This window comes from Ictidomys tridecemlineatus, chromosome 10 (genome assembly GCF_052094955.1).
Source record: "Ictidomys tridecemlineatus isolate mIctTri1 chromosome 10, mIctTri1.hap1, whole genome shotgun sequence".
NCBI lineage: Eukaryota > Metazoa > Chordata > Mammalia > Rodentia > Sciuridae > Ictidomys > Ictidomys tridecemlineatus.
Genome location: NC_135486.1, coordinates 62,115,606 through 62,131,023, shown reverse-complemented (window position 1 = coordinate 62,131,023; position 15,418 = coordinate 62,115,606). Strand labels below are relative to the sequence as shown.

General features: G+C 52.9%; 2 long non-coding RNA genes across 2 annotated transcripts; one reads left to right on the top strand and one right to left on the bottom strand.

The window, feature by feature from the left end:
• Positions 1-2,292: 2,292 nt before the first annotated feature.
• Positions 2,293-9,876, bottom strand: LOC144367299 (uncharacterized). Its single transcript, XR_013426626.1, has 2 exons — positions 9,627-9,876; positions 2,293-5,463 (listed from the first exon to the last, which is right to left on the bottom strand). It is a non-coding gene; the product is annotated as an uncharacterized LOC144367299 (long non-coding RNA).
• LOC144367300 (uncharacterized) lies at positions 5,374-7,183 on the top strand. Its single transcript, XR_013426627.1, has 2 exons — positions 5,374-6,055; positions 6,227-7,183. It is a non-coding gene; the product is annotated as an uncharacterized LOC144367300 (long non-coding RNA).
• Positions 9,877-15,418: the final 5,542 nt, after the last annotated feature.

Here is a 15,418-nt window from a genome sequence, read left to right as displayed (position 1 = left end):
ACCTGACATATGCAAATGGCTAAAGGCAGTTAGTGGCATTGCCATCACCACTGTATATGCCACTAGCTGCTGTCACTCAGCAACCAGCCGGAGATCCTCAAATCAGACCTTAGACTAAGGCCGGGGTGAATGATCTTTGGCACCTGCTGAGTTTCCCTCCAGTCTGTCTCTGTTGCTGTTTAGTAAGAGGGAGGTGGAGAAAAATTCTGTCGTTGCCAAGGCAGTAATCTGCTCCTCAACGCTCAGCCTGACCCCCTCATCCCCCACACCTTGAGCAGGTCAGGGCTAGCAGGAGAGAATGGCTCCTTCCCTCTCCTTTCTCAGCTGGTTGGAACTGGCCTTAGCCTGCAGCATTGCTCAGGAGGTGGAAGGCATGGCTTTGGAGTCTCAGCTCTGCTCCTGCTGATGAGTCCCTTTGTGCACATCCCTCGGGAAGCTCACTGCCCGTCTGTGCGATGGACACCACGACACCTTTCTCAGGGGGATCCTGTGAGAAGCAGATGAGCTGCAGGTGTCATTAAACAGGCTTTGTCCTGAAGCGCTGGCTGAGGAGGCACTCCTTCCTGGAGGTGTCAGGGAGCACTTGGACAGCCCCTCGGTTAACTGGGTGACAAGACTCTCCCTCAGGTGGCTGAGACCCATGGCCACAGGAAGGGTGGCCCCTCTCCTCCCTGCCTCCTCTCCCACCCCCTTAAACTTGACCGGGCTCTGGGCAGGACAGAGCAGCTTTGCCTTCCACAGCTTATCTCGGCCCCAGGTAGTTGTCAGCTGGAGGGGAAGACACAAAACAGAGAGAGGAGCCCTGAGGACTCTGAGGCCAAAGTGCAATAACTGCAGGAAGTATGGGGCGAGGGCTGCCTTTGGCAGCAGGGAGCAGAGTGGAGTATAGCATGCCAGGCGCTCACACCCACCCTCCTACTGTATCTCAGCAAGGTGGGCTTGGCGGGGCTCTGGGTATGGGAGGGGTGAGTGTGGATGAGACGATAGAAAGGCATCTTCCGTTTTGAAATACTCAGGTTCTAGACATGTTCCACATACTCAGGGGTGCAGCCAGGGCCACAGCCAGGGCCAGGGCAGGTGAAACACACCTGTAAGAGAACGAGAAAATGTTTCCAGAAACAGGAAGCCGAGGCCCAGGCTCACTTTGCTTTTTTTTTTTTTTTTTTGCAAAGCTTCCCTGCAATTCTTTGTACCCCCTCCCAAACTGGTCCATCACTGGAGTGTGTCACCATGGCAACAGGCTCAGTGGGGAAGCCAGGCGGCATTACCCAGAATTCACATCTGTACTTGTTTCTCTCCCCACTCCCTGTGGCTGCAAATGGAAAGCAGCTCTTCAGTGACACCACCCTGCAGCTGACGGTTCCTGGAAGAGAGGAAGGGGAGGTTTCTTTCTGGGGTTATTTTCCCACAGAGTTCTGTCTTCCCCACCCACAGCCTGTTGTCCTCACTTAGGGCTGGAAGGAGCAGCCCCTGAGGCCCAGGCTGAGCCCCAGCAAGGGAGCTCTCCAGGGAGGCCTGGGGATTCCCTGTCACATCTGACTTTTGCTTCAGGTGAGGGAGTAGCCTTGAGACTTCCATAAGCTACCTGACTTCAGGGGGGTCAGAGAGGTGGGGTGAGTGCCAAGTGAGGCAAGAGCCGAACTGTCGGCCCCCACTGCCAAGTGCCCACTGTCTTTCCTTTAAGGTCTCTTTTCTCTTGCCTCTTTCCTTTTATCCTATCTTGGTTTCATGTCCTCTTCCTGCCTTCATATCAAGACCCGCAGCAAGGGGCGACAGGCAGCTGAGGAAGGGGAGTGTTAAGGCAGGTTGGGGGGCCACTGTGGGGAAGGGCTATTCTCTCCCTTGGTCCCCGCAGCTCTGCTTCCAGGGCGTTCCATGAAGTGACAAACAGTGGAGAGCAAATCTGCTCACCTCCCTGTGGTGCTTTGCCTCCTGTGAGATGAGCATCCCAACATCCTGGTTTCTGCAGCAGAGCTGCCTGGCCACTCACACTGGACCCTGACAGAAGTTACTTGTCAATGCTTCCCACACCTGCACAGGACAGGGTGTCACCCCAGGGACGGGCTTTCTAGGGGAATCGTTAGTTTGTCCAGAGCTTGGGTTTTTTCATGTTTCTTTCACTTCATGTTCTCTCTTCTTGCTTTAAATACTATCTGTCTTTATTGTTTTTTAATAAGCAACCAAATTATAGTATCAAAAGTTTGAACATTGTAAAGAATGTATTATGAAAACTCTCCCCATTCTCATGTCCTCTTAAGAGTCAACCCATATAATCAGTTTACATCAGAGATATTTAATAAAATACAAACAAAAGTACCAACATATTTTATTTTTCTTTCACCTTTTAATGTTGATTCCTAAAAGTAGGGTTTGGGGTTTGGAGGGTCAGTGCCGTGTATGCACCCTGCCCTGTTTTGGGTCCCATCCACCTCAATAACAGTAAAGTCTCCCTTGGCTCCAATATCTGCATTTAGATCACAACAGTTCTCCCTAGTTTGCTTTTCATTTCAAGGGTCGCCTTCCCTTGGGTGACTGCGAAGGGGCACAGAAAGCCAGGCAGCGTCGCTCCTGTCTACCTGGCAGAGCAGGTGCAGTTGGCGGGAAAGGCAAAGTGACAATCGCAGCAGCGGAGGCTCATCTGAGAACCAGGATCCCTCTAAGGACACTCCCTGGCCTTGTCCTGAGGAGAGAGGGCAGCCGGGAGAGCACTGGCCACCTTCTTGTGCTGTGTAGCCTCTTGCCCCCCAGGGGAGGAGAGTCCCAGGCGAGGGGACCCAGTGGTCTCCAGGAGCACTCAGAGGAGGGGCACCCACTTGGCCATCCTGCAGGGAGGGAAGCTGCTGGCAAGGGGCATCTTTTCCAGGAGTTCTGCTGGCCAGCAGAAGAGAGACCTGGACAGGCCTAACCCTCTCTAACCCACTTTGTTGGGATTTTAGTCAAAGCTGCTCAAACGGCTCTTGTGGGCAGATAGGGCCTGATCCAGCCAGTCAGGAATACCACCGAGCATTCCCTGGGCACAGAGCACAGAGCTCAGGGAGGGGGGACCGGAAACAAGAGCTGGACAGTTCAGTTCTGCCCCTGAGGAACTGAGGAAGACAGAAAAGATAGACTCGGCTGGAAGAGACTCCAAAGTCCACTAACAAACCAGGACAACTGGCCACAAGGGGCAGGGCCAAGACCAGCTCCCTCTCCCGATTGTCCTGGGGAAAGGGGAAAAGATGGGCATCCCCACAGGCCTCCACGACCCGAGGCGCTGTCTGACGGAGCCACTCAAGGCAGAGCGGTTAGGCTTTGCAGTTGTAGGCCTGGTTGGTGCCCAGCACGGGAATATTGGCTAAGCCAAGAGGGTCCTTGTAGCAAGTGCTGGCCACCGTGTGTGACCCAGATGCCCCCTCCATTCCATGTCACCATGTGGGGAGAGAGCCAGGATGAGGAGCTGGGAGATGGAGTCTGAGGTCAGCAGGGAGAGTGCTGGTCACCTCCTTGTGCAGGCCAAGGGCCCTGTACCTGAGCTGCGTAGGTGGGGACAGGAGAGGTCAGGCCATTCTTGGGGAGGGAAGCTGCTGGCAAGGGGCTTCTTTTCCAGGAGTTCTGTTGGCCAGAAGATGGCCAGTTAAGACAGACGTGCCTGGAGTCCAGGATAGCTGGCTGGGTGCATCGCCAGAGATGAATTTAGATACCAGAATGAGATGGCTCTGCTTCTTGCTCACCACTGCTATCACTGGCACCTGGTCTGGCTGTTGTCACCCTTCCTGCACAGCTGCAGCAGCCTCTTCACTGACCGTCTGTCCTTCTGCACCCCACAGCCTTGTCTCAGTCCAGCAGCTAATCTAAGTCCCCAGCTGTGCTGGCTCCAGTGGCTTGTGTCTTGCTCATGAGCCCTTGGTGACCTGGACCCAGATGTCCCCTTCATTCCATGTCACTTCTACTCTCACCCACTGTTCTCTATCCAGGTCAGTGGACTCCCCTGGTCCTCAACAGCACAGTGCTGATCTGTCCAGGGTTCATGCTGGCAATGCCCTCTGTCTGCAGGACCTGACCTCTATTCTTCACTCTGCCTCATCCTTAAAGCATGTTCACCTTCAAATTCATTAAATTTCTTGGAATGTTCATGGCTTTGTCTTCCTTCCTGTAATATGAGTTCCATGGCACAGTGTTGGGGTTACTCTGTCCATGGATGAACCCATGTACCTAGAACAGTGAGTGGTCCCAGGAGGGATGAGTGTGCGGGGAGAGGGGGGGGACGGGCATCCTTCTATCACTATACGTCCACGGCCACAGCCATCAGCACAAGTCCGTCTTGATTGCCTGCTACATGCTGGGCTCTACAGGGGATAGTCTCCCATGTCCACACATAACTGTGATGCAGTTACTGTTCTTGCTTTACATATGAGGAGTCTGAGGCTCAAGGAAGTCCAGTCCCTTGGACCAGGACCTCTGAGTTAGACAGAGGTGAAGGATGGACATGGACCAGGCTGCACAGTCTCAGAGCCTGGGGTCCTCCCAGCACAGTATCTCTGCCTTCTGCTGGGTGTAGCTTGGTGGTGGGGTGCTCCAGGGGGAGGATATGGGGAAGACACTGCCTGGGCCCATTGATGGGACCTCCAGTGGACCACAGCCGAACGGAAGGGGACCTTGCCAAGGCAGTGATGACAGCATCCTGAGTGTGATGACAGTAGTCAGGTCCCACCAAAGCCACTGTCACAGCCCTCCCCTTTTCTGGGGTCATGAATGTACCTCCTATCCAGTCTCCCCTGTTGCCACAGACTTTGTAACAAAGTGATGAATGAAAATTACAAACAAAACCGAATCTGCCCCTTCTTATTAAAGCTCTCTAACAGTTTCTTGTCCAATCAGAGCAGCTTCTGACAGTCCTCAGCCTCTGGCCCTGCCTTCTGCTCACCTCCGTCTTCATTGGCCCTCTGCTTCTGCCCTCTCTCTGTCCTGGCTCCCACACATGCCAGGAGCCTTCCTGCCCTGGGGACTTGGCCAGCTGCTCCCTTCTCCTGGAATGTGGCTGCTGAGTCTTACAGAGTTGGCCCCTCTTCCACCCAAGCTCAAAGTTCACCTTTGCATAGGAACCTTCGCAGACTGCCCAGGGGGCCCTCTCCTGTCCTGTTGGCTCTCTGCTAAGTGTTTGTCACTGGGTGCTACTTCTGTTTACTTCTGAGGATCTTTATTTGTTTGCCATCTCTGCCCACCAGGTTTCGCTCTCTGGAAAGCAGGCTCTGTCTGTGTTCGCAGTGGTCTCCATGGGTGCAGGAGGGCCTTGGAGGGGCTGGTGCTGTTTAGAGCCTGTCCACCCAGCCAGGAGCTGCCAGCCATGTGGGCACAGGGAGAGCTGGGTGCTGCAGGAAGGTCGTCCTTGGTGATGGGTGACGAGCACGCACTGCATCCATGTTGGCCACATCCTGTGGAATGTCTGAGGTCGCAGTTGAAGAAGCCTGATTATCACAAGGGGGCCTGGAAATGGAAGAGAAAGACTGGGAGGTCAAAAACCAGAAAGATATGGAGAATAGAAAATAGTGTGGTGCCAGAGTGGAAGGAGAGAAAAAGGAGAGGCGTGGGCTGGTGCTGCCAGCCATCTGCACACAGTGGGGAGGCTGGTGGGTCAGTCCATCCAAAGCCTCAACACACACCCTGCGCTGCTTCAGGAGTCATGGAAAGAATGTGTCTCCATTTAAAATTCAAAATTACCATCTATGCTGTGGGTTTTCTAACTTTGTGATTGTTGATCTTAATTACCAGTTGGGTTTTTAAATGTTTTGTGAGTTCTAATGAATCATGCAGATATAAATATATACAAATGGGCCAGTGCTTGTGTTTATTTGCAATCAGGGATGCCAGAAAGAGTGACCGTTGGTGTTTGTTGCTTGTTATCCCTCGGGGCCGCAGGCCTGGGTCCCTGTGGAAGCCTGGGTCAGCTGGAGTCGTGGCTGGCTGTTAGAGGTGGCTCCTGGCCTTTTCAGGGTTTTCTCTGCCCCTGCTGGTATTGCTGCTTTACTCCTGGATGGTGAAAGAATTGGATCAACGAAGGAACCCAAGGATTTACCTGGTGGGTCTTCTCGTCTTTGTCATTATCGATGGTCTGGTCGAAGCCTGGTCTGATTTGGAGACCTGGAGGGTGGGCGGGTCCCTGTTTGTTTCTGGTGGTTCCTTCTGGGCTTTCTGTCAGTTTTTTTTTTTTGTAATTATTTTAATATTTATTTATTTATTTATTTTTTAGTTTTCGGCAGACACAACATCTTTGTTTGTATGTGGTGCTGAGGATCGAACCCGGGCTGCACGCATGCCAGGCGAGTGCGCTACCGCTTGAGCCACATCCCCCAACCGTGTCAGTTTGGTTTTAAACCTCAGGATCAGCATGTGATAAGGACTCCTTGACTGAAATAATGCCTAGGGAGAATTCTGAAAAGTGCAAGGCCTGTGCGCTGGGGGGTAGTTAAGCTGCTGTCCCCTTCTTCCAGGATGTCATACTCCTCCCTGGCCTTGTGCAGATCCTGGGATTTCCTGACCATCTATCTCCCCAGGGAGCACTGAGATCTCCCAAGCTGCCACAGGGCCCTCTGGGGCCTGCAGTGTAATGAAGAAAGGTTGCCCCTGGAGGGAGCAGAGACGCCTTGGTTGATGGGATGGGTCTTCTGCTCCAGGCCCACTCTTCCTGGCAGAAATGGGCTTCCCTCCCTCCCAGCTAGACCCAGGTACCCGGATCTAGCTCAGCCGATGCACAGGTGTCTACAAGTGGCCTTAAGTGGGGCTGAAACATATCTTTGGACTTGTTCCCTGGAAGCTGGAGAGGACCATCTCTGAGTTGATGTACTATGGAAACCCCTCCCCAGCCCCTCACTGCCTTAGTGAGATGAGTCTTAGGAGGAGCAGAGTCTATCCTGCAGCCAGGCTGAACAGACCTGCTGAGAGCTGTGCAGGTCACATGCTAGACGTCCCTGGGGCACCATGGATAAGGACCACTGGCCTTATGGACCACACTGGCAGATCTGGGCAGGTGTCCCCACATGGACACTTTTTTCCTTCATTATTTGTCATAGTTACATAGAATTATCCCAAAGAATAAAGGCATGCAGTCTCTGTCACTTGACCCTACTATATTAACCTCTCTAAGGTCACCTTCCTTTCTGTCTTTGCATATAAATAATGTTCAATAAATGTGTGTGATTGGAGAATATCTCTGCAGCAAAGGCCAGTCTGTGACTTGCTTTGGAGCCCTGTCACCTGCCTCTTCTAAATGCCAGCAGATGTGACCTAGACACTAAGCTGACTCATAGCTTAGGAAATGGGAGTCTGGGCCCAACACTGATGAGAGGCAGTGACAAGCTGGGCATCTTACAGCCTGCCCATCTCAACCTGCCCAAGGGCATCCCAAGCGCAGGCAGAGGAGGGCATACTAGAGTTGAATAGATGCTTTTAGTCTTTTTGCTTGAAATTTCCTACAGTTTTTTTTGTCTGGGGAGATGTAGATTATGTATGTTTGCCTTTTCCTGATTATGTACCATATCATTTGGCTAAAAACTTATATACCATCCACAAGGATATTTTTTGACTAAATATTAGGGACTTTTCTCACAGTCTTAAAAAACAGACCACAGTCCCCACCTAGGCCATCTGCTGCTTTTGTACATCAGAAGTGTAAAGGGTCATGCCACCACAGCGGATGCCACAGTTAGCAGGACCAGACGTTCCAGATCTGGGCTGTGACTCGACAGCAGGACCTTGCAGGTCACTTTCTGACCTCTGTGGGCCCTTTCCTCATAGGGACTGTGATCAGGAGCCTGAGTGCCTTGTAGGGTAGCAGTTGCTCAGGTGGGTCTCCGTGGCCCGGGAACTGCAGTCTCAGCACCTGAAATTCAGCTGGGTTTGTCTGAGAAGCCAGGGTTTGGAGACCACCTCATGGACTTCAATGAGCTCTGCCCACATGGTGGAGCCCTGACTAATAGTGGTAAGGAATATTTTTAGTCCCTTCAACAAGGCCCTTGTGTTCTTCTAGGCCCTACAAGGATACCAGGGGCACCCGAAATGCAGCCCCTGTCCTCAGAAAGCTCACACTCTGGGTGCACACAGGCCATGTGCTTGAGAGTGAGGCACTTTGGCTCGACAGTGTCCTGCAGTGTGCAGAGGCCCTGGGTCAGCAGGGAAGGTGGGGGAGACCTGCCCCTTCTCTAGCAGACTTTGTGCTTGCCCCCTTGGAATGGTACCACCAGACATTACCACAGGGATTGGCAGTTTTAAAAGTTTTCCCTGTAGTCCTCACTTGATTGTGGAATCATCAAATTCTTTGAAGATGCCGTTTGCTAAAATGGTAAAACAGAGACAATCGAAAAGCCCAAAGTTCTTCAGGTCATCCAGGAGCTTGAGAACCCAGCCTGTGGCCAGCAAGAAGAGCAGCCAGGCCCTGGAGCCAAAACAGTGGCCCCAACAATTAGTGGAGGTCCTCCGCAGGCAGGTAAGGGTCCCATCCAAGGATGGCTTGTTGGAAGTGTTGTGAGTGATCTCAGCACAGACTCATGCTCCAGGACTCCCTCCCTGGCAAGAAAGGACACTCCTGCTTCCACAAACACCTGCCTGAGGAAGTACCAAAGGACCTGGAGGCAGCCTGACAATCTGTGTGGTCACAAGATATGTTGCCACTGGCATTCCAGGTTGGGCATATTCTGGGAAGGAGGAAGGGCCTGGGACAGTTTCAAGTGGCTCCTTTGGGAGAGCTGGCCCCCAGGCCTTGCAGGAGAACTCTAGAGATGCAGGTCTGAGGTCCACTACTGCCACCTGTGTTGATCTTGAACAAGTCAGCTGATTTGAATGGCCTTGGCATCCCTGTGGCTTTCCTGGGCATTGTACCTGTGGCTTTGCACACAAAGGTACAGTGAGGGAGGGGCACTCATGGAACAAGTCATTGGGATTAAAAGTGATGACTTTGTTGACTAATTATGTGGGTGCAGGTGGCACCATGCTCTAAGGGGCCACCCAGAGACCCATACATGTGTGCATCAGCTGACTGCCTGGTGACCACATGTACCAGGAAGATGCAAGATTCAACATGTTGAATCCTGAGCACTCAAACATTAATGCAAACCTATGAGTCTCTTAAAAACCCTTGAAGCTGGCTCCTCCATGACAGCTCTTCAAGCCACCCTGCTGGAAACAGTTGCAGTGGACTTCTTAAGGCCAGGTGATTTTGCAAGTCCCAAAATACCGATTTGGGCATGACATGGCAAAGCCCTCCCACTGCCTGAACTAGCCTCCATACTCTCCAAAGCTACCAGAGTGGAGCTCTAAAACACACTCATGGAGACAGAAGCTATCTCTCCTCCCTTTGCAGACAGCAATCCTGAGCATCCAGGGATGGTGTCTGGATGGCAGAGAGGCAGAGAGACTGCCGGGGGTGGGATGCATTACATGGTTCTCTAGCCCTCTCCCAGGTTGTCCCAAGGCCTGCACCTGAAGTCAGGGTGTTCTGTGTGGTGACCATCCCTAAAACCCTTTTCTAGTAGGAACCCTGTGCCAGGCCCAGGCTCTATGAAGTTCCTGTCAGGGCCTTGTCTACATTTTTATCCCTTAATTGTTACCACTGCTCGAAGGCTGCTCTCCAGGACAGGCCCAGTGGTTTCACTTACCTGCCTGCAGAGAAACACAGAAATGCTGCCCATCTGTGTCCATGAAGCCTCTCTTAACCAAAGGCAGAGGTGGAATCCCTGCATTTTAGTGCAGCAAGATCTCTGTACTAATTATTTTTACCATGCAGGTGGAGCAAGAAATTAATCTGGACTTCTTAACAAGGGAGAAATCTAGCACTAGAAACGGAAGATCACAGGAGAACTTGAGAGCCCGTTTGCACTTCAGGTCTCTGTGGCTGGAGAAGAACCGCCTCCTGCCTCCCTCAAGGCCAGACAGATCTGGTTCTACTTTATCTTGGCTTCTCAGGAAAGACAAATCCCACAGGATCTTCCTTTCCCTGCGCCTGACAAACTCAATAGGAAGCTGGCTTTAACATGGGGGCAATGGGACTGGGTCTCTGCTGCTTCACATGCACTGCTTTTAACTCATGGATCCTGAGCGAGGAGACCCCCTGGGCACCGAATTCACATCCTGGGGCCAGCTGACCCAGCTGGCAGGCCTGCTGGAGTGCCCAGCTTCCCCATAGGCAGCAGCCTTCCTGGTCTTTCTCCACTCACAGGCTGTGGGAGGGTGTAGGACTGAAAACGAGGCCCAGGGAGTCAGGTTTCCAGTGTGCAGGGTGGGAAGGGCAGGCCCAGGCATCCAGCCAGAGGCGGGTTTCCCAGGCAGCACCTGGGAAGCCATGCTGGGTGAACAGGAGACCATGGGCTGTCCCAGGTCCACAGCGTGCCTCACTGTCCCTTCTGGACATAACCAGCATTGCCTTTGTAGCCAGTCAGCTCAGGATGCAGGGATGTGCCTGGACCAGGCCTGGGCCAGTCAGCTTCAAAGCCAGTAGCCCTCCCTTGCTCTGGGTCACTGCTCTGGTAGACTCCAGGAAGTTGTCTTTGTCCCCATGGTGGGATCCCTTTCCCTGGCTTCTATTGGTGAGCTCAGGACAGGGAGGTGGGAGCTCTCAGTCCTGCTCTGAACCCAGGCTTCCTTTCCTTCTCTCCTTCTTAAGAGTCTGAGTTTGTCTTTGGACCAGGTCTGTCTGGCAATTTTCCTTGGCTCTGATAGTCCCACCTGGGATGAAGTATGTCTCTTTCTGGCCTCCTGTCCACTTCTTCCAGCTGCTAGGCTCCGCCATCTTCTGGGGTCCCAAGCTGGGCTTTGTGTTTGCATGGAAACTGCAGTGCCCTGTGCCCCTCCCTTTCTCACTCCAGCTGTCTGGCCATGTCCTCAGTGACAGCAGGTCCAGGGGATCCCCCAGCAGGGCTAAGTCTGGGCACCAGGTCTCTGTGTAACACTTCCCAGGGGGGCTGCTCCACACTGCTCTCCCCAGAGTAGCATGCTGGTTAACTCATGAATGACCAACTTCCAGCCAGGCCTGCCTCCCAAGAAGAGCACCTGGGCCTGCCGTAAAAGCAGGGAGGAGCAGGAAGAGGCAGCCTGGGCTCCCTGGGCTTGTCTCTGACTTGCCAATCCTTCCCTACTGAACTTGAGCCCTTCCTCCTGGGCTCCTTTCTCTCTCTGCACTGGGAGGCACCCATGCACAGTCTGCAAAGGCACAGGAGGCCCTTGGGGTGCAGCTGAGGTGAGAACCAATGTGCTTTGCAGGGCCCTGTCCCAGGCCTCTGACAGCAGTCCCTGTTGGAGCCTTCTAGTCCCTCCTGCTGCAGGGCCAGGACACACAGTCAGCCCTTCTTAGAAACAGAAAAGGCCTTTCCCGGAATCTTGCTGAACTCTGAGGCGAGGAGTGTCAGGTTGTGCAGTGGGGGAGAGCTGGCGGCCAGGCTCCACTTCTATGTACCCTCTGCCTAGGAATCCAGCCAGCTATCTGCTGGAGACTTGCCTTCGTCACGACTTGTCACCTCCAGGAGATGTTCCACTTTCCAATCAGGTGAAAAATGAACCCGATTAAAAATAGCAGACTGGCCTCTTCAGAGTCCCCTTGTAAAGTGAAACCCCCCGGGTGCGCCTCCAAGTGGGAAAAGGGACATGACTTTCCCCGGGGTTCCAGGCTCCCAGGGCCAGTCTGCTCTCAGCTGCTCCTCTCCTTCCACCACCCTGCCCAGCCCAGAGCCCCATGCAGCAGCCAGCAGAGCCCTCTCTGTCACAGCCACGGCCAGGTCTTACTCTCTGGGCTCACTCTGTTGGCCAGGGGGCACCGTGACCACCCCTTCCCTCCCTTCCTTCCTCCTGCCTTTAAAAAGCTTATGGACCTAGGCTTCTAGAGCTTTCTCAACACTGTGGACACATTCCCAGTGGAAAGCATGACATTTTCCGTTTCAGATTACGCACTCCACCATGCCGCAGGAAGAGAGCGAGCAGGAAAACAAGGCCTGGGAGCCGGGGCCCCCCTGCACCGCCCTCGGCTCAGCCCAGTTTATCCTGGAGTCACCTCCCCAGCGGGCAGCGCCTGCCTCTCCCCTCGCTGAAGGCCCAGAAGAGGTTAACCTCCTTTCTGCTCATGTGGCACATCTGGATTGAGGCGTGCCTCTCGACTCTGTTGTGTTTTTTTTTAAACTTTACTTTCCACTGCCATGGCAACCACTGCATGTTTGGCAAAGGGAAAGAGGGGGGGCGGAAAGCTCAGGGAGAAGAAAAGGAGCTCTCAGCGCGGGGCTGGCGGCCGTCCAGGGTAATCATGCCGCAGAGCTGAAATGAGGCCTCTGGCGGGCAGCCAAGTGACAAAGAACAAAGCTGTCAGTTCCTAATGTTGGCGGCAAAGCTTGTTTGGCACCCTTATATGGTTTCCCAGAACTCCCTGCCTTGGCCCCCGTCCATTCCCTTCAGGGCAGCAAACGGGATTAGCACAGCTCTGGGTTGTTTTTCTCCCCTCTGCTCCAACTGCTCCAGTGACATCATCCCTCTGCATTCATGTGCCAGCAGGGTGGTTTTTCTCTGCTCCACCTCCCTCCCCCTGGCCCTCCCCCCCCAACACTCACTTCCTGTGGCCGCCCCCTCGCCCCTCACTCTCTCCACGCAATGTTTTAGGTCATTCTTCTTGTCCAGCTTCTCTGTTAAATTAAAAACACCCTGGTGCTTGTACATTTAGCTGAATCAAGCCAGACGCTGTATTTTATTTTTATAACTGAATTCCTGTGAGATAAAAATCTCATTTTCCTTAGTCGGCTGTAATCAGCACTCACAGGGATGTGGTTTCCAACTGCCCATCTCGTGCTTCCTTAGGCAGCTCTGAAGAGAAATGAACTTGGCTCCTGTTCAGGGTTAAAGGGCCCGGGGTTGGTCACACGTTGCTCATTCTCACACACACACACACACACACACACACACACACACACACCACACACAAAATGTGCACCCCCAAACCAACATAGATACGTGCCCACACACATACAATGTGCACCCAGAGAACATCATACAACACACACACACACACACACACACACACACACACACACACACACACACACACTCTCTCCCTTGTCAGGGAAAGTTGCCCACAGCAACAAACACAAAGGGACTGAGAATACCCACCCAGACACAATCACACAGTCAGTACAGTATCCTTCTCTCACTTTCCAGAAGGAAAATAGGTGAATAAGTGGAAGCTCAAAGCTGCTTCCGAAAAGCCTGGTTCAAGCTAGCAGGCAGACGAGGAGCCTTATGCAACTCATGGTCGGGTGCATGAAAGGAACCAGGGTTTGCGACTGCAAACGGTCCCGCCCCTGCCCGGCCCCCCACCCTGCCACAGTCTGATTCATGAACTACTTTTCAGATTCATGAATCACCCGGGAGCCAGCAAGAGAAAAATGAGTAGTATTGATCTCATTTCAGCTGTAATGGTCTCAGCAGGGCCATGCCGGCTGTGGACTACGTTCCAGGGCCGGACATTCTGAGCCCGCGTGTCTACAGGCAGGCGCCCAACCTGGGCGGGGCCGGATCCTGGGGTGGAGCCTCAGCACAGGGTGCCCCTTATTATAAACAGGCACAATACCATTTACTGGTACAGGGACGATGATGACGGGACCCTACCTGTCCTTGCTGGGGACATCAGTGCCTTCTTTGGAAGTCTCCTTTTACTTTTTAATGACATCTTTTAAGAGACATCTCAAATGCCAATTCCTTTTCTGGACTTCAGGTAACTTCTTGAGGACCACCTGAAGTAGAAATTCACCTTCTGAAGGCAGAAACCTGTCTTAGGGTTGTTGGTTTTAAGGCAAACAAGCAGCCCTTGCCCCTGGCCCCCTCTTCAGCTAAGAAGGACAGTGAAAGGACAGAGAGAGACTCCAGGGATCTGATTAATGTAAGGGAGGTGACCCAACAGCTGGGTGACTGCTTCTCCTGCACAGAGCACTCTGGATTTGAGAAAAGCATTCTCTTCCTTCCCAAATGAAAGGAAGACCCTTTCTTTGGTGGTCAGAGAACTTAGCTTGGGTCCAGAGGTCTCACAGAGAGGTGTTAGGTCTCTGGTAGAATGACCAGGGGCAGTTCACCATGGGACTCTCTTCTCTCCAACTGTTCTCCTCCACCTGCTTGACATGCACCCCTCACCCCAACCCAGCCCAACACTCTAAGCTGACCACCACAGGCGGTTGGCCTTGATCTTCACCTTCCCAATGAATATTTGAGCAGTTTCTTCTTCCAGTCTCCTCTTCCAGCCCCACTTCAGCCCTGGGAGATTTAGAACAGTTGACTGGACACAGGCTTTTCAGAAACCCCACAGAAGTTGACAACCGACACCAGAAAAGGATTCAATCCTAATCTACATGATTTTGGATCCAACAGTCCAGAAGACAGATTCATATCCATTTCCTCCAGACACATGGTCTCGCCATTAGATGCATTTCACCCGCAGGGATTCCAAGAGGTGACCTGACTCCTTTAATTACTGCGGTGCCCAGAAGAACTGGGAGTGGACCAGAGAAGGGGGAAGAAGCTGTGTTTGAGCAAATTTCAACTAGCAGCTGGCTCAGAGGGGCGAGCGCTTTGCCTTGGTGAGCCCTGCGTGAAGGTGCCTTTCAGGCTTAGCATTCTCGGGCTTACTGCAGCCAGCCAGAGCCCTGGTCTGCCAGTCCCCAGGGTTAAAAGCCATCCTGCTGGCTTGCTGGCTGGCCAGAGAGCAAGTGGGGATCAAGGTCTGGCTCATGTTTTGCATCACCTCAGTTGCTTTGCCAGTGTGGCCCCACGTTCAGTGATAAACCGGAGTCACTAAGAAAGCTTTATGTAACACCCACCCGGCCCGCTTCTCAGAGCCTCAAGCGTTGTTTCCAGAGTTCCCCATAAACCTGGCAGCACATCAAAACCTCTGTTTCATAACAGACTAGAAATAGGATTTTCTAATAACGTGCCGAGCACTGAACCTATCCTATGGAGATCAGGACTTTGGTGAATTGCTGATGGCTAGCTAGGCAGATAACCTCATGCCCAGCCTGCAGTCTCGGGTCAGGATGGAGGAAAAGTCAGAAAAACAGTTTCTGCATCCATGGCCTGCTGGTTGGTGACCTGAAGCCCTTTTCAAAGGGTTTGCTCAACAATCTCAAACATATTGAGGATCTTGTTCGTGTTTTAAAGAAAGAGAAAGAAAAGACTGCTTCCTACTGCTTCTTCCTTCATGGAGACTGTGGTTTCCTTTCATTTTGTCGCCAGACATGCTGGCTCTGATGGACTTGACCCTGGCTTCCCCTGGGGGAGGGCAGTGGCCTCCAGGACACACCTAGCTTCAGGGATCCAGAGACTCACCACTCATCTCAGACTGCTCTCCTGGAGTGGGGGGCAGTGGGGTGGTCATGTGCCCTCCCACACTGCAGCCCCATCAGGCCCTGGATAGGCTGTGGCCAGGAAG